The sequence below is a fragment of the Pongo pygmaeus genome, chromosome 8 (assembly GCF_028885625.2).
Source record: "Pongo pygmaeus isolate AG05252 chromosome 8, NHGRI_mPonPyg2-v2.0_pri, whole genome shotgun sequence".
NCBI classification, from domain to species: Eukaryota; Metazoa; Chordata; class Mammalia; order Primates; family Hominidae; genus Pongo; species Pongo pygmaeus.
In genome coordinates, this window is record NC_072381.2 from 8,676,691 (window position 1) to 8,698,166 (window position 21,476).

The window sequence follows — 21,476 nt, forward strand, 5'->3', positions numbered from 1 at the left end:
TGTATGCATTTCTTCTGAGCATTAAAACTCTTTGTTGCTCAATTCTGAGTTGATTTATCCTTGAAAATCCCCCATTTTAGTAAATGTTCCTCATTCTCTTTTAATGAAATTTTTCTGGAACACGGATCGTTCTGATTTTATTTGTCACTGGCTTCATATTTTACATTTTGAGAGATAGCAGACTATAATATTATTAGTAATAAAATATTTCTTAAATATTTATTAAATGCTTACTATGTGCCAGGTACAGTGCTGGGCATTTTACATCTATCAACTCATTTTGATGTTTATAGAAACTTTGTGAGGTTGGTATTGTTGTTGAAACCGTTTTAAGGGCCTGGGTTCTTCAGCCAGGTTGGAATCCTGGTTCATCCATTTACTAGCTGGGAGGCTATGGGCAACTGAACCCCCTGTGTTAGTCTGTTTTCATGCTGCTAATAAAGACATACCCAAGACTGGTAATTTACAAAGGAAAGAGGTTAAATGAACTCACAGTTCCACTGTGAGGCTGGGAATACCTCACCATCATGGTGGAAGACAAAGGAAGAGAAAAGGGACATCTTACATGACACAGGCAAGAGGGCACGTGCAGGAGAACTGCGCTTTATAAAACCATCAGATCTCATAAGACTTATTCACTATCACGAGAACAGCACAAGAAAGACCCATCCCCATGATTCAATTACCTCCCACAAGGTCCCTCCCATGACATGTGGGAATTATGGGAGTTATAATTCAAGATGAGATTTGTGTGGGGACACAGCAAAACCATATCACTCTCTGTGCCCTGGCTTCCTCATTGAATTCAAGTGAATTGCTTAAAATATACTTAGAATAAAAGCATCACCATATTCAAAACATGAGCTATAACTCTTCCTCCAAAGCACGTTAACTCATAGCTGATAATTTCAGGTCCTGGACTTTGCAGACACCTTTTCAGCCTCCATCTTTGACTCATCCTTTTGTCATCTCAAGACCTCATTTGCTCAGACTTCACTAGCAACGGGCTGGTTGAGTCATCTAATTGAATGGCAGAAAACCACTGTTTCCACACCCTCAAATTTATTTTATTAAGTACAAACAAATGTCCAATTCATTACAAATGAACTTTTAGAATTTGCAAACAGCCTCATGAGAGTGATACTCACTACCTTGATGGAGAATATGTATTCAAAATATACCAACAGCTCTATAAAAATTATAATAAATGATCATCTCCTAGAAATCAAAGGTCTTGGTTTAGGTACAAGTTCAACCAGTATTCAATTATGTGAGTTTGTATCTATTATCCCACTATCCTCACCTGTGAAATGAGAATAATGTTTTCTGTTTACTTTTCAGAAATAGTGTGAATCCAAGGAGATAAAGTATGTGGATGAAACTTTGCAACTTAGAAATCAGTAAGCCGATGATAGGTATTATTATGATCACCTGTTATAATCTACATATACAAAACAAATTGAAGATATGAAAGGATTTTTTTCTGTCATTCTGCCATCTGAAATATTGATTAGATGTCTAGAATGAAGAAGTGCTTTAGAACTATTTCTGGCTTGTATTTTCTCGATAAAACAACAATTCTCTATTTTACCTCATATACACTATTACCACCTGTTATGTTTACTTCTAGAGTCTAGCTTAATGGTTTCTATGAAGAAAAAGACCTGGAAATAGATTCTAAATTCATCTTAAGCAAAACCTAACTTGCTTTTCTTTACAAAATACAAATTCCATTTAGTTGTTAGTTTATTCTTTCAAGAAAGGATGTTTAATCTAATTGGCCCTTTTAGAGTTAAGATTCTTTCCCCAGAGGGCAGAGCAGCCCTTGCTTTATCCTTAGTCCACGAGTTGCACAAAATCATAAAATCACAGCAGTGTAGCTGCTCTGAGGCCTTTTATGACCCCTAAAGGGAAGTCATCTCTATAAAATAGTGATAATAAGAGTATCATCTAACAGCCAAATACTGCTTTATTTCACTGTGCACTATGGCTTGGATGTGGTGTCTCTGCCAAAACTGATGTTGAAATTTGTTTCCCAAAGTGGCAGTGTTGGGAGGTGTGGCCTAGAGGGAGGTCATGGGGACAGGACCCTCGTGAATAAATTAGTGCCCTCCTTTGGGGTGAGTTCTCCCTTCCCTGAGCATGGATTAGTTTTTGAGAGCATGTTGTTAAAGAGTTTGGCTTCCTCAGTTTCTCTCTCTTGAGATGTCATCTCTGTACATGCCCACTCCTCTTCTACGTTCTGCCCTGAGTAGAAGCAGTCTGAGGCCCTCCCAAAAGCCAATCAGATGCTGGCATCATGCTTCTTGTATTAGGTTGGTGCAAAAGTAATTGCAGTTTTTGCCATTGAAAGTAATGGCTGTGCAACCCTCTAAGTGTGAAGTGACAGCCTTGTGTGTGATCTTTCTGCCCTCCCCAAGTTTGCATTTTCAATATTAAAGTTTACTTTTTAATTAAAAAAAATAATAATAACCCCAGCCGGGTGCAGTGGCTCAAGCCTGTAAACCCAGCACTTTGGGAGGCTGAAGCAGGTGGATCACCTGAGGTCAGGAGTTTGAGACCAGCCTGGCTAACATGGTGAAACCCCATCTCTACTAAAAATTCAAAAATTAGCTGGGCCTGGTGGTGCATGCCGGTAATCCCAGCTACTCGGGAGGCTGAGGCAGGAGAATCACTTGAACCGGAGAGGCAGAGGTTGTAGTGAGCTGAGACTGCACTTCTGCACTCCAGCCTGGGCAACAGAGTGAGACTCTGTCTCAAAAAAAAAAAAAAAAAAAATCCTGTGTAACCCTGATGGTCTCTGGTCTATCTCATCTCTAAATTTTATTAACTTTTTTATTAGCTTGAGTTTCCATTCATTCTATCTCATCTACCTGTACCTACAGGATATTGAGCAGGGGAAGAAAACATGGGTAAGAATGGATGGTCAGATGTTATGGGCGAAGGTAGATACTGTGAGATAGAATGGGAAGGGGGAAGGTCAGGCTGAAATTATCATTTGGACAGTGGAGGATGCTGGGAAGAGGACGGCAGAAGATGGAACAGCAATCCACATGATGCAGAACAAACATGATATAAGGAGATATCAGAGTATTGATTAGCAGAGACTTCACTCAAGAAAACAGTATAGGCAGAGCTGCTGGTGGTGGTGTTACAGTGCTTCCCAGGGTACTATTATGGACTTAGGGCTGCAATTTTTAGGTAAAACAATCTCTTCAGTATGAACATAAGTCACTCTCAAAGCACATATTTGTTTACTGATCCATTTGTTGTATGCTAAGTAGTTCTATGCAGAAACACTCCTCGAACTTCAGATACATTTGCAGATGTTGCTGTGTAAACATATCCTTTATTATATACACACCTCTATTTATACTTTAACCTTTCATTTGGCTGTAAAAGAGTCAAATGATCCTAGGCACCATGACAAGGCTATTCCCAGTAATGTTCTCCTGGGTAAATGCTAAGCCATTGACAAGTGCTGTCCGGATGCCTCTGTCTGGTGGGCTGTGCATCTCCTGAATAGTTGTGTGGTTTAGATTAGATCTCCCCAGTTTGTTGATGAGAATGTCAGGTAGGACAGAATCAAAGGCTTACAGAAGTCTAGAGAGATTACATCTATTGCATCCTTTTTATCTACAAGGCCTGTCACTCTATCATAGAAGGAAATTAAATTGGTCTGGCATGATTTGTTCCTCTAAAAGCCATGTTGGTTGCTACCCAGTCTGTTATGTTCTTCTGGGTGATTGCAAATTGATCATTTTGATGATTTATCTTCGTAACTTCCCTGGCACTGTGTTTTAGGCTGACCAATATTTCTTTTCCTTTCTTTTAAAGACTGACATTGTATTTACTTATTTTTCCTCTTCTTTAAGGATTTTCCCTGATGTGCATGACTTTTTTATTTCTTTATTATAATTGTTTGAGGTCTGATGCTACGTTCCAAAAAATTCATTTGCATATTTTTATAATCTGTTATTTGATTAATTTCCAAAAATTGACTTATTTTAGCCTGTTTTCATTCATTTCCTCTACCCCTCTATTTAGTCAGTTAGTCAACATTTATTGAGGACCTTGGATCTGGGAAAATAACGATCAGATAAACAATGAATTAATAAGTCTCTTGTGAAACTAATAGTTAAGTGTGGGAGACATACAAATTAAAGTGATGACTATGATACAGTGTTGAAAGGACTGTAATGGGGTGAGTAAGATGGAACACCTAGAACAGGTATTTACCCCAATCTTGAGTACATCAGGGAAGGCTTCCTAGAGGAGGTGATGTCTAAACTGAGTTTTCATGGCTAAGTACAAGTTAGCAGAAGCCAGATATGGAAAGTGATGGAAAGAGAGCACAGGACAGAAAGTAAGGCATTTCAAGCAGAGAGAATAGCATCAACAAAGGTATATCTATGAGAGTGACATGGATTAGGGGATAGCATGGCAGTTCAGTAGGACTAGAGAGAGACTTCTTATGTCAGACACTGGGTAGGCAGGCCTGTAATAGAGCTGGAGAATATGGCAGCGGCTGCTCATGAAGATCTTCAATGCCAACAAAATAAGTTTGGGCTTCTTCTTGAATGCATTGGAGGTATTCAAACCTCATTCAGTGAATTTTTTGTTTAGTACCTATCATTTTAATGAGATAGATTACCTTAAGGATCAGAAGATATAAAGAAATTTAGGATATATTCTTAACCCCAAAGTGCCTTGCAAACTATTCAAGGAGTGAGAACTTACAGACATAAAACAATTGAATTGCAATATAAGTATTTTGGCTAAAGGCCAAATAAGTCTTTCAGAGAAGAGTTTCTGGGAGTTCAGAGAGACCAGTCTTTGAGGTTGGGTTTATCTATGTTAATTAAATTAACGATGAAGTAAGAAACATCTCTGGGTTTAATCACGTGGGTAGAATCAAAACAATATACGCTCAAATTATAAATGACCCCATATTCCAATGATTGTTCACTACCAGCCACAAACTTTGTTTGCCAATATTCTTAGTCCTCATTGCTGTAGCAATGATTTTAAAAAATGAAGGCAAGTGAAAAAAATGTTACTTCTTTTTTTTTGAAAATAACACATTAAATAGCTCAAACCAACCCCCTGGCTGAGAAAAATTAGACTAGCTGGAAAAATATTATAAAAAGTCTGTTTGAATATATTGAAGAGATGACAAATTAGAGATAAATTACTAGACCAGGATCTTGAGGAAGATGGATGTTTAGGGCAATAACTAGAATATTTGGGGGCTTTCCTTTAACCCTGATGTTTTCTTCTCTTTCCTCCAAGTATGGAGAGATTGAGTGGCACTGTTGACAATCTTTTAGGGCTAAGGCAACAGGTATTGATTAGCAGGACTTGCTCAAGCTATAGGTATGAGTGAACCACTCTTACTTTAGTTGAGACTCTGAGGGTTGTGTCCTAAGAATATGAATAAACAAACAGTAGGCCTTACAACTACAGAAGCTCAGCTTTGTACCATTGCAACCCTTAATATTAGAGTAAGACTTTCCTGCAGTATTAGTGCTTCCAGGTATCTTGCACACTCAAGAAATATAGAACCTTTCTGAAGGAAGATAAAATAGATCTTGGTCTTAAATTTTGTCTAGAATAATCATAATATGAGGAAGCAAGACAATATGAAGGAAAACCTGCAGAAAGATCCAATAACAGAAAAAGACCCGTAGGATCCCCAGATACTGGAACATTCAAACATAAACAACAAAGGAGCTCCCTTATGTTCTATATTCAGGAAGATAAAAGATAATTAATAACTTTATTAGAGAACTAGAAAGTCTAACAAAAACTCACATGAAAATTCTAGAATTGAAATAAAGTAATTGAAAATGTGTATACATGGTTTTAATAGAAAATTAGATTCAGGTTAAATGGAAGATAAGATGCAGCTAAAAAAAAGATTAAAAAGATTATGAATCAAGAAGCCCTATGAACTCCAAGCAGTATAACTAAAAAGAAAACCACACTTAAGTATCTTATAAAAAATCTTACCATCAGAAGCCAGAAGCGGGGAAAAAGGCATACTGCTTTTAAAGGAGTGATAATGGGCTAATGACTGAATTCTCAATAGAAAGGAAAGCCAGAAGACAATAGAATAATATATTTAAATTGCTACAAAAAACCCTGACAATCCAGACTTTTATACCTAGTGAAAGTATCCTTTAGGAATGAAATATATTTTAAGACAAAAATGATAATAATTCATTATTTGTTGACCAGCAGTAATGAAAATACTAAACATTTTTCTCTAATTAGATGGAAATTGACTCTACAGTGAGGTCAGAAATTAAGAAAGAAACAGAGAGGAAACAAGGGACTCAATGGGGGTATATATTCAACATTGGCTGATTGAGATGATAGTTATGTCTCATGAGTATTAAAGTGTATGTAGAAATCAAATACATGACAACAATGTCATATACGTTGGGGAGCTGTTAAAGTTAAAAGGTTTTCAGGTCACTGCATTGTCTAGAAAGAATTGTAAAAATATCAATTATGTTAGACTTTGATAAGTCAACCACGCATAGTAGAATGTTTAATGTAACCAACAGAAGATGTGTAAAAGACAGTATATCTTGGTGAACTTAAAAACACAGCAATGGAAACGATCAAAAATAAAACACAGAGACAAAGCTGAAAAAGAAAGCATGAAGGACCAATAGTCAGTGGGACAGTTAAAATATGCTAATATACATGCAATCAGAGTCTCTTATGAAGAGGAAGAGAGTGGGGAAAACTATTTGAAATATAAAAGTAGAAAATTTTTCTAATTTGATAAAAACTATAAACCCAGAAACTCAAGAAGTGTAAGAAATCCTAATTATGAGAAACATTAAGAAAACAACCCCTAATCACATCACATTGAAGTTGCTGGAAACCACTGGTAAAGAGAAAATCTTAAAAGTGACCAGAGGAAAAAAATATAATTACAGAGAATCTATGATAAGAATGATGACAAATTTCTGCTTAGAAACAATCCAAGTGAGAAGACAGTGGAGCAACAACTTCAAATTAATAAAAATCTGCCATTTTAGAATTCCACGTTCAGCAAAATTATACTTCAAAAACAAAGGCAAAATTAAGCTTTCTTCCAGACATAGAAAATCTGTAAGACTTTATTACTATCAGATCTGTACTATGGTGAATGCTAAAAGTAATCCTTCAAGCAAAAGGAAAATGATACCAGTCAAAAATCTGGATCTGTATCTCACACACACACACACACACACACACACACACACACACACACACAGACACACACACACACAAATAAAAAGCACCAGAAATGTTAACTATGAGGATAAATTTAAAAATATTTTCCTATTATTTTAATGTCTTTAAGATATAATTGATCAAGGAAGAAATAAAAATGTGTTGTATGATTGATAGCATATGTAGAAGTAAAACAAATGGCAACAACAGTAAAAAGGGTACAAAGAAACAAGTAAGAGGACACTTGCAATGTTCTTGTATTTTAAAGGCAGTAGTATAGTGTTACTTGAATTTAGACTGTGATAAGCTAAAGAGCCATGCTATACACTGTAGGGCAATCACAAAAATAAAACATCAAAGAGTTTTAGCTAGTTAGTCAACACAGATAATAAAATTGAATAATTAAAAGTATTCAATCTAAAAGAAGGCAGGCTGAACATAGTGGCTCACACCTGTAATCCCAGAACTTTGGGAAGCTGAGGCAGGAGGACCATTTGAGGTCAGGAGTTCAAGACTAGCCTGGGCTACATAGCAAGACTCCATCTCAACAAAAAAATAAAAAATTAGCTGGGTGGTGGCATGTGCCCGTAATTCAAACTACTTGGGAGGCTGAGGTGGGAGGATCACTTAAACCTGAGAATTTGAGGTGAGCTGAAGTCACTGCACTCCAGCCTGGGCGACTCCGTCTCCAAAAAAAAAAAAAAAAAAATAGCCGGGCATGGTGGTGCACGCCTGTAATCCCAGCTACTTAGGAGGATGAGTCAGAAGAATTGCTTGAACCTGGGAGGTGGAGGTTGCAGTGAGCCAAGTTCATGCATTGCACTCCAGCCTGGGTGACAAAGCAAGACTCCGTCTGAAAAACAACAACAACAAAAAAAAAACAAAAAAAGGCAAAAGAAAAAAGAAAAAGAAAAAGAAAGAAAAAAGAGAACAAAGAATAGATGATACAAGTAGAAAACAAATTAAAAAACAGGAGACTTAATCCTCCCATAGCAATAACCACATGAAATGTAAATGTTATAAATACCCCAATTAAAAGGCAGTGACTATTAAGATTTTAAAAAGCAACTGTTTTCTGCCTATGTGAATCCAACTTTTAATATAAAAACACAAATAAGCTAAAAGTAAAATAATAGAAAAAAAATTCAATATTAACATTAGTCAGAAGAAAATGAAAATCATTATATTAATATCAGAAAGAACAAAATCCAGAATAAAGACTAAAGATTTAAAGAATAATTTTATAATGACATAAGGATCAATTTATGAAGATATAACATTATAAACATTTTTTGAACCTACTGAAACCACTTCAAACTATATAAAGTACAAATAAATAAACCTGCAAAAATAAATAGATAAGTTCACAAATTTTAGTCAGATATATCAATTATTGATAGAATAAGTGGAAAAAATGAGTAAAATTGAGGACTTTAACAGTACTAACAATCCACTTTCACAGTCAACCAATCTACTTTATATTTATATAAAGTCAATTATATTTCTACAGTCAACCTAGTGACAGTTTCAGAAAACTCCACCAAATAACAAGAGAATACACATCGATTTTTCAAGGGGCCTAGAACATATTTACCGAAGAGATCAAATGCTGGGAATAAACACACTTTCAAAAGTGTACAAGGGTTGCAGTCATACAAATTATATTTCTGACAGCATTGAAACTAAAAATGAACAGAAAGATCTTTGGAAAATTCTCAAGTATTAAGAAGCCAAAGAATACACTCCTAAATTACTCTTGGGTCAAATAGAAAATCAAAAAAGAAATAGAAGAAACCTTTACTTTAATTAAAATGACAACACAAGATATAAAAATTTGTGGGATGCCGCCAAAGCATAATTTAGAGGGAAATTTATAGCACTGAGCAACACATTAAAAAAGAGGAAAGATCACAGATCAGTGACTTTAGCTTCTAAATTAAGAAACTAGAAAAGGAAAAAGAAATAAAACTTAAAGTAAGCTCAAAATCAGAAATAAATCAATGAAACAAAAAAAAATAGGAAAAAAAGCAACAGAGAAAAACAAATAAAACCAAATGCTGGTCCTTTGAGAAGATTAATAACACTTATATAAACCTCTATTTGTACTGATTAGGAAATAAAAAGAGAAGACACAAAATATCAATATAATGAATAAGAAAAATGACATCTCTTTAGTTTCTACATATATTAAAAGAAAAATAAGAAAACCTTATGAAACATCTTAAGTCATTAATTTTGACCTATTCGATGAAAGAAACAAATCCTTACAAGACATAAACTACCAAAGCTCACTAATAAAGAGATATATAATCTCTATATGCCTTTATTGGTTAAATAAATTGAATTTGTGGTTAAAAAATCTTCACCTTTAAAAATCCTATGGACAACATCATGCTTAGTGGTAAAACACTGATTTTGTTTCCCCCAAAGATTAAGCAAGGCAAAGACTTCCATTCTTAACATTTTGATTCAACATCGTAATGGAGGTTCTAGTCAATGCAACAGGCAAGAAAAGGAAAAGGCATTCCTTTGGTAAAGAGAGAAACAGAGAGGACTCCGGTGACTTGTCTTATAAGGGCACTACTTTTATTGGATCAGGATGCCACCTGTATGACCTCATTTAACCTTAATCACCTGCAAATATAGTCACATTTGGAGTTAGAGTTTCAGCACATAAATTTGGTGGGGTTTGGGGAGAGACACAATTCAGTCCACAGCACCTAGGGTTAGACGAAATGTATTAGCTACAAGGCCAAGAGCATGATATATTAAAAAAATAATAAACCATAAACTATCAAGGATCTAGAACCAGAAATATCATTTGACCCAGCAATCCCATTACTGGGTATATACCCAAAGGATTATAAATCATTCTACTATAAAGACACATGCACACTTATGTTTATTGAGGCACTGTTCACAATAGCAAAGACTTGGAACCAACCCAGATGCCTATCAATGATAGACTGGATAAAGAAAATGTGGCACATATACACCATGGAATACTATGCAGCCATAAAAAAGGATAAGTTCATATCCTTTTCATGGACATGGATGAAGCTGGAAACCATCATTCTCAGCAAACTAACACAAAAACAGAAAACCAAACACCACATGTTCTCACTCATAAGTGGGAGTTGAACAATGGGAACACATGGACACAGGGAGGGGAACATCACACACCAGGGCCTGTCAGGGGATGGGGGGTGGGGGACAGACAGAATCAGGAGAAATACCTAATGTAGACAATGGGTTGATGGGTGCAGTAACCACCGTGGCACGTGTATACCTGTGTAACAAACCTGCACATTCTGCGCATGTATTCCAGAACTTAAAGTATAATTTTAACAAATTAAAAAAAAGAAAAAACAAGCCGCAGATTGGAAAAAGGGATTTTTCAAATCATTATTTCTGATAAAAGACTTATATTTAGAATATATAAAAAACTATCAAAATTCAACAATAAGAAACTAAAACATCCAATAAAACAAAATAGGCAAATGACTTGAACAGCTATTTCACCAAAGAAGATCTACAGATGGGAAATAAGAAAAAGGAAAGGATGCTCCACATTATTAATTATTAGAGAATTGCAAATTAAAGCCTCAATTATTAATAGATAAAATTCCACTGATTAGACCTATTACGATATCTAAAATTGGCTAGGTACAGTAGCTCATGCCTGTAATCCCAGCAAACTCAAAGCTGAGGCAGGAGAATTGCTTGAGCCTAGGAGCTTGAGGAGCATCCCTAGATATAGGGATTCCTAGTTAGGTGTGGTGGTGCACGCCTGTGGTCCCAACTACTCAGGAGACTGGAGTAGGAGGATCACTTGGGCCTGGGAGGTTGAGGCTGCAGTGAGCTGTGATTATACCACTGTACTCCAGCCTGGATGACAGAGAGACACCCTGTCTCAAAAATAAATAAATAAAAGAAAAGACAGTGCATGAACTTGAATCAGTGAAAACTCTTGTGCACTGCTTGTGGAAATACAAAATGATACTAATATGCAAAAACATTTTGATGATTTTTTAAAAAAGTTAAACATATACCTACCATGTACTCTAGCCATTCCACTTATAGGTGTTTATACGTGAACAAATTAAATCATATGTCCAAACAAAGACTGTCCACAAATGTTCATAGCAGCTTTATCTGTAATACTCTCAAACTGGAAACAACTCAAATGCATATCAACGGATAATGGATAGTGAAATTGTGATATATCCAGACAACAGAATATCCCTTAATGACAAAATGAATAATCTTTAACACATGCAACAACATGGAAGAATCTCAAAATAATTATGGCGAGTGAAAGAAGTCAGACAAAAATGTACATACTGTATGACTCCATTAATAAGAGAATTTTAGAAAATGAAAACTAATCTGTAGTTCGAAAAGCAGTTCAGTACTTGACTGGGGGCAGAGGGTCATGGGGAAAGGTTGGAGGGTTACAAAAGGTCACAAGGAAACTTTTGGGTGTGATGGATGTGTTCACTATCTTGATTTTGTGATGGTCTCTTGGGTGTATACGCATGTCGATACTTATCAAATTGTACATTTTAAATATGTGTACTTTACTGTATGTAAAATACACTTTAATAAAGCTGTTAAAAGTCAATATATGAGAAATGGAATATAAAATTTTAAAAATATAAAGTTTACAATAGCATTAAATAACATGAAATATATCAAAGTAAGTTTGACCAAATATGTGAAAGTTCTCACTGGAAATTTTAAAAAATCTATTGAGAAAAATTAAAGATCTAATACATACTGGGACATATCATCAAAAGATGTCAACTGTCTCCAATTTTAATCAAACCACAAACCCTGTGTTTATGAGTGTGTGTGTGTGTGTGAGTGTGTGTGTGCGTGAGAGAGAGAGAGAGATATTCTAAATGAAATTGTAAAAATAAAAGAAAGATAAAAAATTGAACTATCTGAAGAAGTGCCAGATGGGAGGATTTGCTCTAGTAAATATGAAGACATATTTATAAAGACACAGTAGTTAAGACAGTCAAGTATTATCACAAGGCTTGTATTAGTTCGTTTTCATGCTGCTAATAAAGACATACCTGACACTGGGCAATTTACAAAAGAAAGAGGTTTAATGGACTTACAGTTCCATGTAGCTGGGGAGGCCTCACAGTCATAGTGGAAGGCAAGGAGGAGCAAGTCACATCTTACATGGATGGCAACAGGCAAAGAGAGAGAGAGCTTGTGCAGGAAAATTCCCATTTTTAAAACCATCAGATCTCATGAGACTTATTCACTATTGCAAGAACAGCATGGGAAAGACCTGCCCGCATGATTCAATTAACTCCCACTGGGTCCCTCCCACAATACATAGGAATTATGGGAGCTAGAATCCAAGATGAGATTTGGCTGGGGACACAGCCAAACCATGTAAAGGCTGTACCATTGGAACAGAATAGAGAGCTCAGAAATAAACGTATGAGCATTTGGACACTTGTTCTTGACAATGTTGAGTAGTAGAGCAGTGGCGGTCGTTTTGATAAATGATACTGTGTTAATAAAAAAAATCACAATTGACCCCAATCTTTCACCATATGCAAATATTGATTGCAAGTGGATTGTATTAAGCTATAAATTCTGGAAGATCATATATGAAAAATATTTTTATGTTATATAGAGATTTCTTAAACTATATGAAAATTATTATCAATAAAGGAAAAGATTGAGAATTTAGGTTACATTAAATGTAAAAACTTCTGCTCATTGAAAGACACAAGAAAGTAAACATGCAAGCCACAGAGCAGAAAGATTTTGCAGCACATGTAAATGACAAATATCCAAAATATAATGAGCTCCAAAAAAGCAAGAATGTAAAAGACATAGGATCCAATAGCTAAAAAGCTTTAATTGGCACTTTCATAATGAGGCTACCCAACTGGGCAGTAAACTTATCCATTTTATAATATTATTAGGAACCAGGGAAATCCTGTTTAAAACCACAATGATATAACACTACTCTTTCACCAGAATAGCTATAGTGAAAACAGCAAATACCAAGTGTTGCCAATGATAGAAACACTGGAATTAACTCTCTAACACATTGCTTGTGGGAGTAAAAATTGGTACAACCACACTGAAAAGCATTTTGACCTCATCTATTTAAATTAAACATTTACATTAATCAATGTAAATTCGTTATATTAGAGTAATTTAAATTAAGCATTTAAATCAAGCATTGTGATCTGCAATTCCATTTCTTGGTGTATACCCAAAGAAAACGTGTGACTGTCATAAACAAGAATGATCACTTCAGGATTATTTTTCCTTGTCCAAAACTGAAAATGACCCCCAAACCATCAACATGATAGTAGATGTGCTTGTCCAGTGACATTTATATTGTTATGAAAATAAATGAATCAATGCTCTGCTCAACAACATAGTTGAATGTCACAAACAACGTTGAGTGAAAGAAGCTAGACTTTTAAAAATGCTTATGGTGTGATCCTATTTATAGAAAATTTAACAAATAGGCAAAACTTTATTAAATAATTTAGGGATATATGCATAAGTAGTAAAGCTATAAAGAAGAGCAAGGGAGTGAATACTACAAAAATGGGCAGAGTATTTTTTCCAGTACAGGTCAACAGGAATTTCGAGCGAGATGCAGCAGAAAGGGAGTACTGTAGATCACCACCACTGTTTTATTTCTTGAACACTGAGGTGTTTGCACTGGTTTTCAGTTTATGGTAATTCACTGAATTCTATATTGATATGTTGTATACTTTATTATACATGCATTATTTTTCACTTTTTTTTTTTTTTTTTTTAGGTGGAGGGAGAAAAGAAGCTATGAAAATCAAAAGTGTCTCAGGTGGAAGTGACCTCAGTGGTAGATTTCTAGGTAAGCCTGACTTCTCATCCTAAAGGATCTTCTCCCTACACTGGCTGTTTCTTTCTACTTCCTTCTGAAATATAATGTGCAATTTCACCAATTATAGCTTCATTCTGCACTCTAATCACCTTTTGTAAAAAGGCAAATGCCTCTGGTTGTTTGAAGGGCTGTCATCACAAATCTCTTGTTCCCCTATTCCAGAGTTCTGTCTAACAAGTCTACAGTAATTCCTTTACATTATGGGTTAAATCACTCTTCCTAAACGAGTCAGGAACTCAACCGTCATTTAAAAGTGACTTCTGTAGGGATTAAATTCAGATTTCAAAATAAAATATGTGAATATGATCTATTTGTCATTTTGGGAATGCCTATACAGTGACTAGTATGATATACAGGAGATTTGACAGGACTTAGATTCTGACTAACCAGGCTCGAGTTTTGGTTCTACTCATTGTTAGTTACTTTACTGAGAGAAAATTATGAAACCAGATTCCTAAGTTGTAATATCTGGGTAAAAATACCTATCCCCAATAGACGTTATGGGGTGAAAATGATATAAAACGTTAAATAAATATGTGAAATCAAGATTTCAAATTCACAGCAGCAAAAATAAAATTAGATGTAAAACATTAAGACAGACAAATGAGAATGTCGTACAGGACTAAGTCATTGCTGTGGTTAGCTGGCATTCCTCAAAGGGGAAGTGTTCTGAGCAACTGCCTTATAATCAAATACCTTTCTGTTATCCTTAAAGGCTCAGAAAACATCCACGGAGTACTCCGTACTTACCTTTTGGCAGCCTTTGTGACTTGATATGTATATTTTCATCCGAACTCCTCCCCTGTAATTTCCACAAAGGGAGAGATAAGTGTCTGGCATTTAGTCAAGAACAAAATGTTTGTTGAATTTGTTTAACTCTACTTGAAACTTTCTACAATCTGAACTGCATCTTGAGATGAAATGATCTGTATACACCCTCCCTATCTGCTACCTAAAGTGTGTACTTTTATTTGTCCTACAACTATATTGTGTATATTCAGAGTGTTTTTCCTAGATTTAGAATATAGGGAAGATAACCTACGTAATTTGAAACCATGCTAAACATTGAAGAAAGTTTTGAGAATTTTTCTTTCAAGTTCTCAAGCATGAGGCAACCTATGATGTATCTAATTAATTATTTATATATAGCATTTGGTATTTTTTTTTTTAGAAAGAGATATTAACTTATCATGGACTATACAGCCTAAGTCTCTACAAACTGATAAAAATCATGCCAGTTTTCAATTCTATTTGCCCAGATTTCTGTGCATTGAGAGCTTCCTAGCCATGACTTATGGGGTATGCTGGGTATTGCCAGTCATTCGGTGGGAGTCACAGCTGGGGGCCCACATGGCAAACAGTTCCATGACCTTGTCCTCGGTAGCTCCATGCCAGCCTGACCAACTGGTTTTGCCATAGACATAGAAAAGCAGGGGAGGGAGACGATACCCTATTTGTCACAATAAACGTATCCTTTCTAGCAAGCGCGGCAATTGCATAACTAGATGTCACAAAATAAAAATATTTAGCTTTTATATTCCTCCAAAACTTCGATTTAAAAGTTCCTGGTGCAAATAACCTACACCTATTCAACACCTATTCATTGGTCATGAAGATGGCCTAAGGTCCTTTTCCTCCTTGCTGCAACTACGCAGAAGAACTGTAACAGTATTGTAGCTCAGCATCTCTGCAGGAGATATAAGAGCAAGGATTGAATTAACTCAGAACCTATTGGGCTGGGGTCTGGTGCACCATTCAGAGAAATCGAGGAATCAACAGGACATTACAAGTGGCCCATTCTTCTGAGTAATTCGCAGTTGTCTCCCTGGAGCTCTTCCCAGAGAGCCTTCAATATAGCTATTTAATTTATTATTTGAAGTTAAATCAGAGGGCTACTTAACGCTTGGATCCTGGCTGTGAGTACTAAATTAATCAAAAACAAAGAGATGTTACATTATCTGGATCTCTTACATTGACAAAGATATATCTTTTTTCTTTTTCTGTCTTTTTTTTTTTTTTTTGAATGGAGTCTCACTCTGTTGCCCAGGCGGAAGTGCAGTGGCACGATCTCAGCTCACTGCAACCTCCACCTCCTGGGTTCAAGTGATTCTCCTGCCTCAGCCTCCCAAGTAGCTGGGATTACAGGCACATGTCACCACACCCAGCTAATTTTCATATTTTTAGTAGAGATGCGGTTTCACCATGTTGGTCAGGCTGGTCTCAAACTCCTGACTTCGTGATCAGCCTGCCTCAGCCTCCCAAAGTGCTGGGATTACAGGCGTGAGCCACTGCGCCTGGCCTATTTTTGTCTTTTCTAGTTTTTGTAGAGACAGGGTCCGTTATATTGCCCAGACTGATCCCAAACTCCTGGGCTCAAGTGATCCTCCATCTTGGCCTCCCAAAGTGCTGGGATTACAGGGGTGAGCCACTGTACATGGCACAGGTATACCTTTCCTATCATACAAATCTATTTATTACTCTCTCCCCAATGGATGGCTTACCTTTTAGCTGAGGAATGAGAAGGGAAGAGAAAAGGGTGAAAGAGAGCTGCCTCTTGGGGATTATGGTTTTTGTACGTTTCCTGGAGATTTTTATTTTTAGTTTTTGTTCACACTGATGAAATAACCTGCTTGTGTTTCTATTGTTTCGGTCCAAAGGGTCAGGGGAACTTGTAGATAGAAGGATGGCTGGTTTCATGGTGACCCAAAATTAGCCTGGACTTCAAAGAACTTCCTCTTTTCTCTGCATGAAGAACTCTTTAAAGAAGTCCTTTTTCCTTTTACAAGGTGAATGCTTCAAAGCACGTGGGAGGAGTATTTCCTTCTCAGTGTTTACCTTTCAAAGGTGAGGAGTTCACAGACATTTCTCTGTTTGTACAGTAGAATCCAGTCGTTGGTTTGGAGGCAAGGGCTCTCTGCGGTCTTCTCCTACTGTCAGGAGCTTCCCGTGCTCATTTTTCATTTACTGATGCACTAAAGGAGCTGTGCCCGGAACCAAAAGAAGTTGCATTAAATTCCTCTGGAGTATATTTCTGTCAACATTGTATATCCCTAAAAAAAGGAACTTGGTCCTGTTTTTCAAAGCCTTCTTTCTCTCACAGGTTACAAAATGTTCACGGAGTGGCCAGAAATGACAGGCAAAGTGGATGTGTGGGAAAGTGCATATATTTTCTCATTCCAGATGGAGGGAGAATGACTATAAAATAAAGTAACAGTTTTCTAGCATATCCACTTGGATTTACACACGCAACTGAGTATGACCCCCTCAGTTAAGATAACTTTGGGATGCTCTACAAGATATTCAATAATGTGCAAAATGGTGCAATAACAGCTTTGGAAACATCTTGAAATTGTATTAAGGTCCCTTAGGACATCATTTTATACTATTTTTAACCTTATTTGTAACTTTATCTTCTGTAGGAAGCTCTGTGAGAGTGAAGGCAGGCTTATTAGTCTAGAAACTCCCTTTGAGGAATAGAACAGTGACTGGTGCTTTATAGGAATTTTTTGAAATGTGTGGGTTGTTTTGCATCCATATGAAAAATCTCTAACTTCTGAGTTAAATTTGATATTTGTAACAATTGAAACCCATTTGAAATTGAATCTGGTAAAATACGTTATCAATCTTTGTAATATCTAACAAAGTCAATAGATCTATAAAAATTAATGACAAGAAATATGTATTGATTTGTATGTATGATATATATGAAGTATGTATTGATGAGTATTGATGATTGAAATGCTATGATCATGGGTAATAAAACAATGTGTAATACCCACTGCGAAGCAAATGAAAGAAAACCTACCAAATGCTAATGTTAGGGTGCTTGGATTATGAATGATTTTTTGGTACATTTACAGTAGGAAAAAGTAAATTCACATTAAAAAAATAGCAAATCAGATTTTCTTTTGCAATGAATATGTAGTGTCTGCCTGAGGGAAATTATCAGTCAGAAGATCAAAAGTATTTTAAACAATGGAATCAATGTGACAATTGTGTTAATAAAATGAGCGAGAGAGCTGCTGTTTGCTGACAAATTACTACGTGCCAAGCATAGTGTTATGTACTGCATGCAAATGATCTCTGATCCACAAAATACCCTGCAAGGTAAATATTTTAATTTTAATTTCTATTTTATAGAAACCGAAGTGTCGTGAGAGTAAGTCATTTGCCTGAGGTCACACCTAGACTATGGGGTTGGGTCTATGCCTTTTTGGCTCTGAAACCCTTGCCCATTCAGTGACATCAGAAAGCCTCTTTCTGTGTCCATTTGGTTTTCCCATTGGCTGAAGGCAAATGCCCTGACATGAGATACCTTTTGCAAACGGACCTGTGTCTCTCAATCCTTTCCTACTGTCCCCAGCCAAACTGGCTGACTCACTCTCTTAATGCTCTTCATAGACATTCCCACGGCATGCCCTCTTCCTCCCAGGGCCTGCAGGATTCTCCATCCTTTTATACCCATGTATAACCAATTCAAAATCTCCAAAGCCATCAAGATTCTTGGGCCTTTCCAGTTTGTGGAATCGTGCCCACCTTTGAATTTTTATTGACTCTGCTCTATTCACCTGGCAGTGGCTTAATGGCAGCTCTTATATTTTCTCATATCACAATTCAGTATTTTATGCATGTATAGTTTTCTCTCTACAATTGGAATTTTCTTTTCTTGAGGTCAACATATATATTTCATTTATTTTCATATTCATTGTGGCAGCACAAAAGAGGTAAGTGAGCAGAACATGGAGTCCTTGAATCAGAGGCTCTACCACATCTGAATTATGTGGTCATGAACAAGTCATATCGTTTCTTTACATTGTAGTTTCCTTATCTGTAAACTGTGGCTAATAATACTCAGTACTTCATAGATTTGTTGGGAATATTAAACAATATAATAGATGTAAGGTATTTGTACATTTATAGGACACTGGAAGCATTGAATAAATATTATCATTAGTAGTAGTACTACTTATTAATAAACAGCACAGACAACTATATAATAATAATAATAGAATGAGCAAAACAAAAGCACATACCGATCTTTTCACATCTCTTTGGATCTTTTCAACATGCATAGGTATCTTTTTTCATTAAACATTTTGCATTTATTTGCTACATTTATAACACTTATCACAGTGCTAAAATATTTTAAAAAGCACTTGATACACATTTGCAGAATGCCTCTGAATAAATGTGGCCACTTTTGAATGATAACCAAAGTAAGAAAAAAAAAGAGAAAAAAGAAACAAAGACCAGAAAATGAGAACTTTCAAAATAATGTTATGAGTATTAAGGCATGGATAGATTATAAAAATTAAGCAGACTTGTACAAATAAATCTTATGTTACGGGTGGAAGGATCTCGAGTGTTGTGGTTTTTTCACACTGGCAGTTACTTGATTGTGGAGTGATTCACAAGGAAACAGGTAGCATTCATGTTTGGCTTTCTTGTTTGTGTATTAGAGATGGCCAGTGACTCATCTATGGATCAGAGTACATGTCTCTCTTGGAGAGATTATTGGTAAAATATGATGAATGTTTTCAAGCTAATTGGTGATCAAGATGCTCAATGCTGCAAACTCATGTCTCATGAACATTAGGAAAAATAAATGACCTTACCATGCTCCTCTCTCCTGTACGATAAGCAAAGCTCTGGCAGATGGCATTCAATTTTAGTCTTAAAATTTTAAAAAGTGACAACCAAAAGCAATTATTTTTTATTAACAGCAAAGCAAGGCTGCGTAGCATCACCAGGAGACAAGAAAATAACTTTGGCATTTCTAGGCCGTTGGGTTCCACCTGGAGTTGAGTCTGTGTGGGTTTGTTCTGCTTCAGGCCTGTGCCTCAGGTGTTACTCCTGTGACTGTCAGGAGGAAGGTGACAAGTTTAGGTTACCATAATGAGTAATGACGGTGATCAGTCAACTGTCCTCCCTCTTCCTAAAAACATTCGAGTACTTAAAATGCCAATCTGAATTGCAGGCAGTCCTCACCACCATGGACTTAGCAAGGAACCAGACCCACAGTGCCTTAACCCCAGGTGTGTTTATAGCAACATCAATGGTCATGAGCTGCTTCTCAAATGTTAAATTCTGACGTTATTCAAAATTGGATGAGTAGAATGCCAATAACATAATTTACAATGCATTACACAATGTACACACTGCCTCAGAAACACAAAGCTCACTTGAAAAGTATCCCCTAGGTCGTGGCCTTGCTCCTGCTCTGGGGGAAAAGAATCCAGGTCCCTCCATGCGAGTGTGGGCATGGGGGAACTGAAGTGCTCGTGGTTCTGTACTAGGTCTCTGTGGGGGCAGGAACAGGAGCCACGGGTGGGACCTTGAGCACTCATCGGGTCACCTTCGAGGTGGACAAGAATGAGAACATCACCCATCAACGTGGTGAAGGGCATTGGGCTTTCAGAAAATGTGATTGATTGAATGAAGGAATCCTCTCCATCTGGTTCAAAGTCTCAGCGGTATTCTGGTGCTTATGATGCCTTGGTTTCTGATGAAGAATTGAAAAGAAGAGTAGCTGAGGAGCTAACATTGGAACACGCCAAGAAACAAACTGAAGATCAGAAACGACTAAAGCAAGCCACAGAGCTGGAGAGAGAGAGGGCTGCTGCCAATGGGCAGTTAATCAGAGCCATCCCTTGAGAGAGGGTATCAAGCCAGGAGGAAGGCACTAAGGCAATGCACCTGGCTAGGCAGCTGGAAGAGAAAGACCGAGTGCTAAAGAAGCAGGTTGCATTCTGCAAAGTGGAGCTGGATAGACTGGAGGAGAGGAGCTCAGAGTTCTACAAAGTCACCACTGAACAATATCAGAAAATTGCTGAAGAGGTGGAAGCACGGTTCAAGTGTATGAGTCTCATCCAGTCTACGCTGACCTGCAGGCCAAAATTCTTCAGCGTTACTACGAGAACACCCACCAGACCTTCAAACGCTCCACTCTGGCCAGCCGGTATATGCACTATGTCAATCATGCCAAACAGAGCATGCTTGAGAAAAAGTATAAACAACTTTTAGAACAAGCAAAACACCTTCAACGTTAATTTCAGAGAGGGAATATTTTTTTTCCTAGTAAGAAAATAACCCATTTAAAGAGACGAGCACTAGTGAGAAGACCACTCAAAAGAGACAGCGGAGAATGGATCCAACAGAATCATATCACATTTCGATTGGCAGCAATTTGAAGGGCGGCCAAAACCTAGATCAGGATCAGTCATCAAAGGATGCTCTTCAGTATTAGTAAACTCCTCTTATGATGATTAAAAGAGAAGGGCAGCCCTCTCCACCTTTTTGTACTTTCTATTCAACTTCTACTGACCATAAA

At 36.7% G+C, this 21,476-nt stretch overlaps 1 pseudogene; it reads left to right on the top strand.

Annotated features, from left to right (window-relative positions):
• Positions 1–20,048: 20,048 nt before the first annotated feature.
• Positions 20,049–21,195, top strand: LOC129006526 (MICOS complex subunit MIC19-like; annotated as a pseudogene).
• The last annotated feature ends 281 nt before the right edge of the window (positions 21,196–21,476 follow it).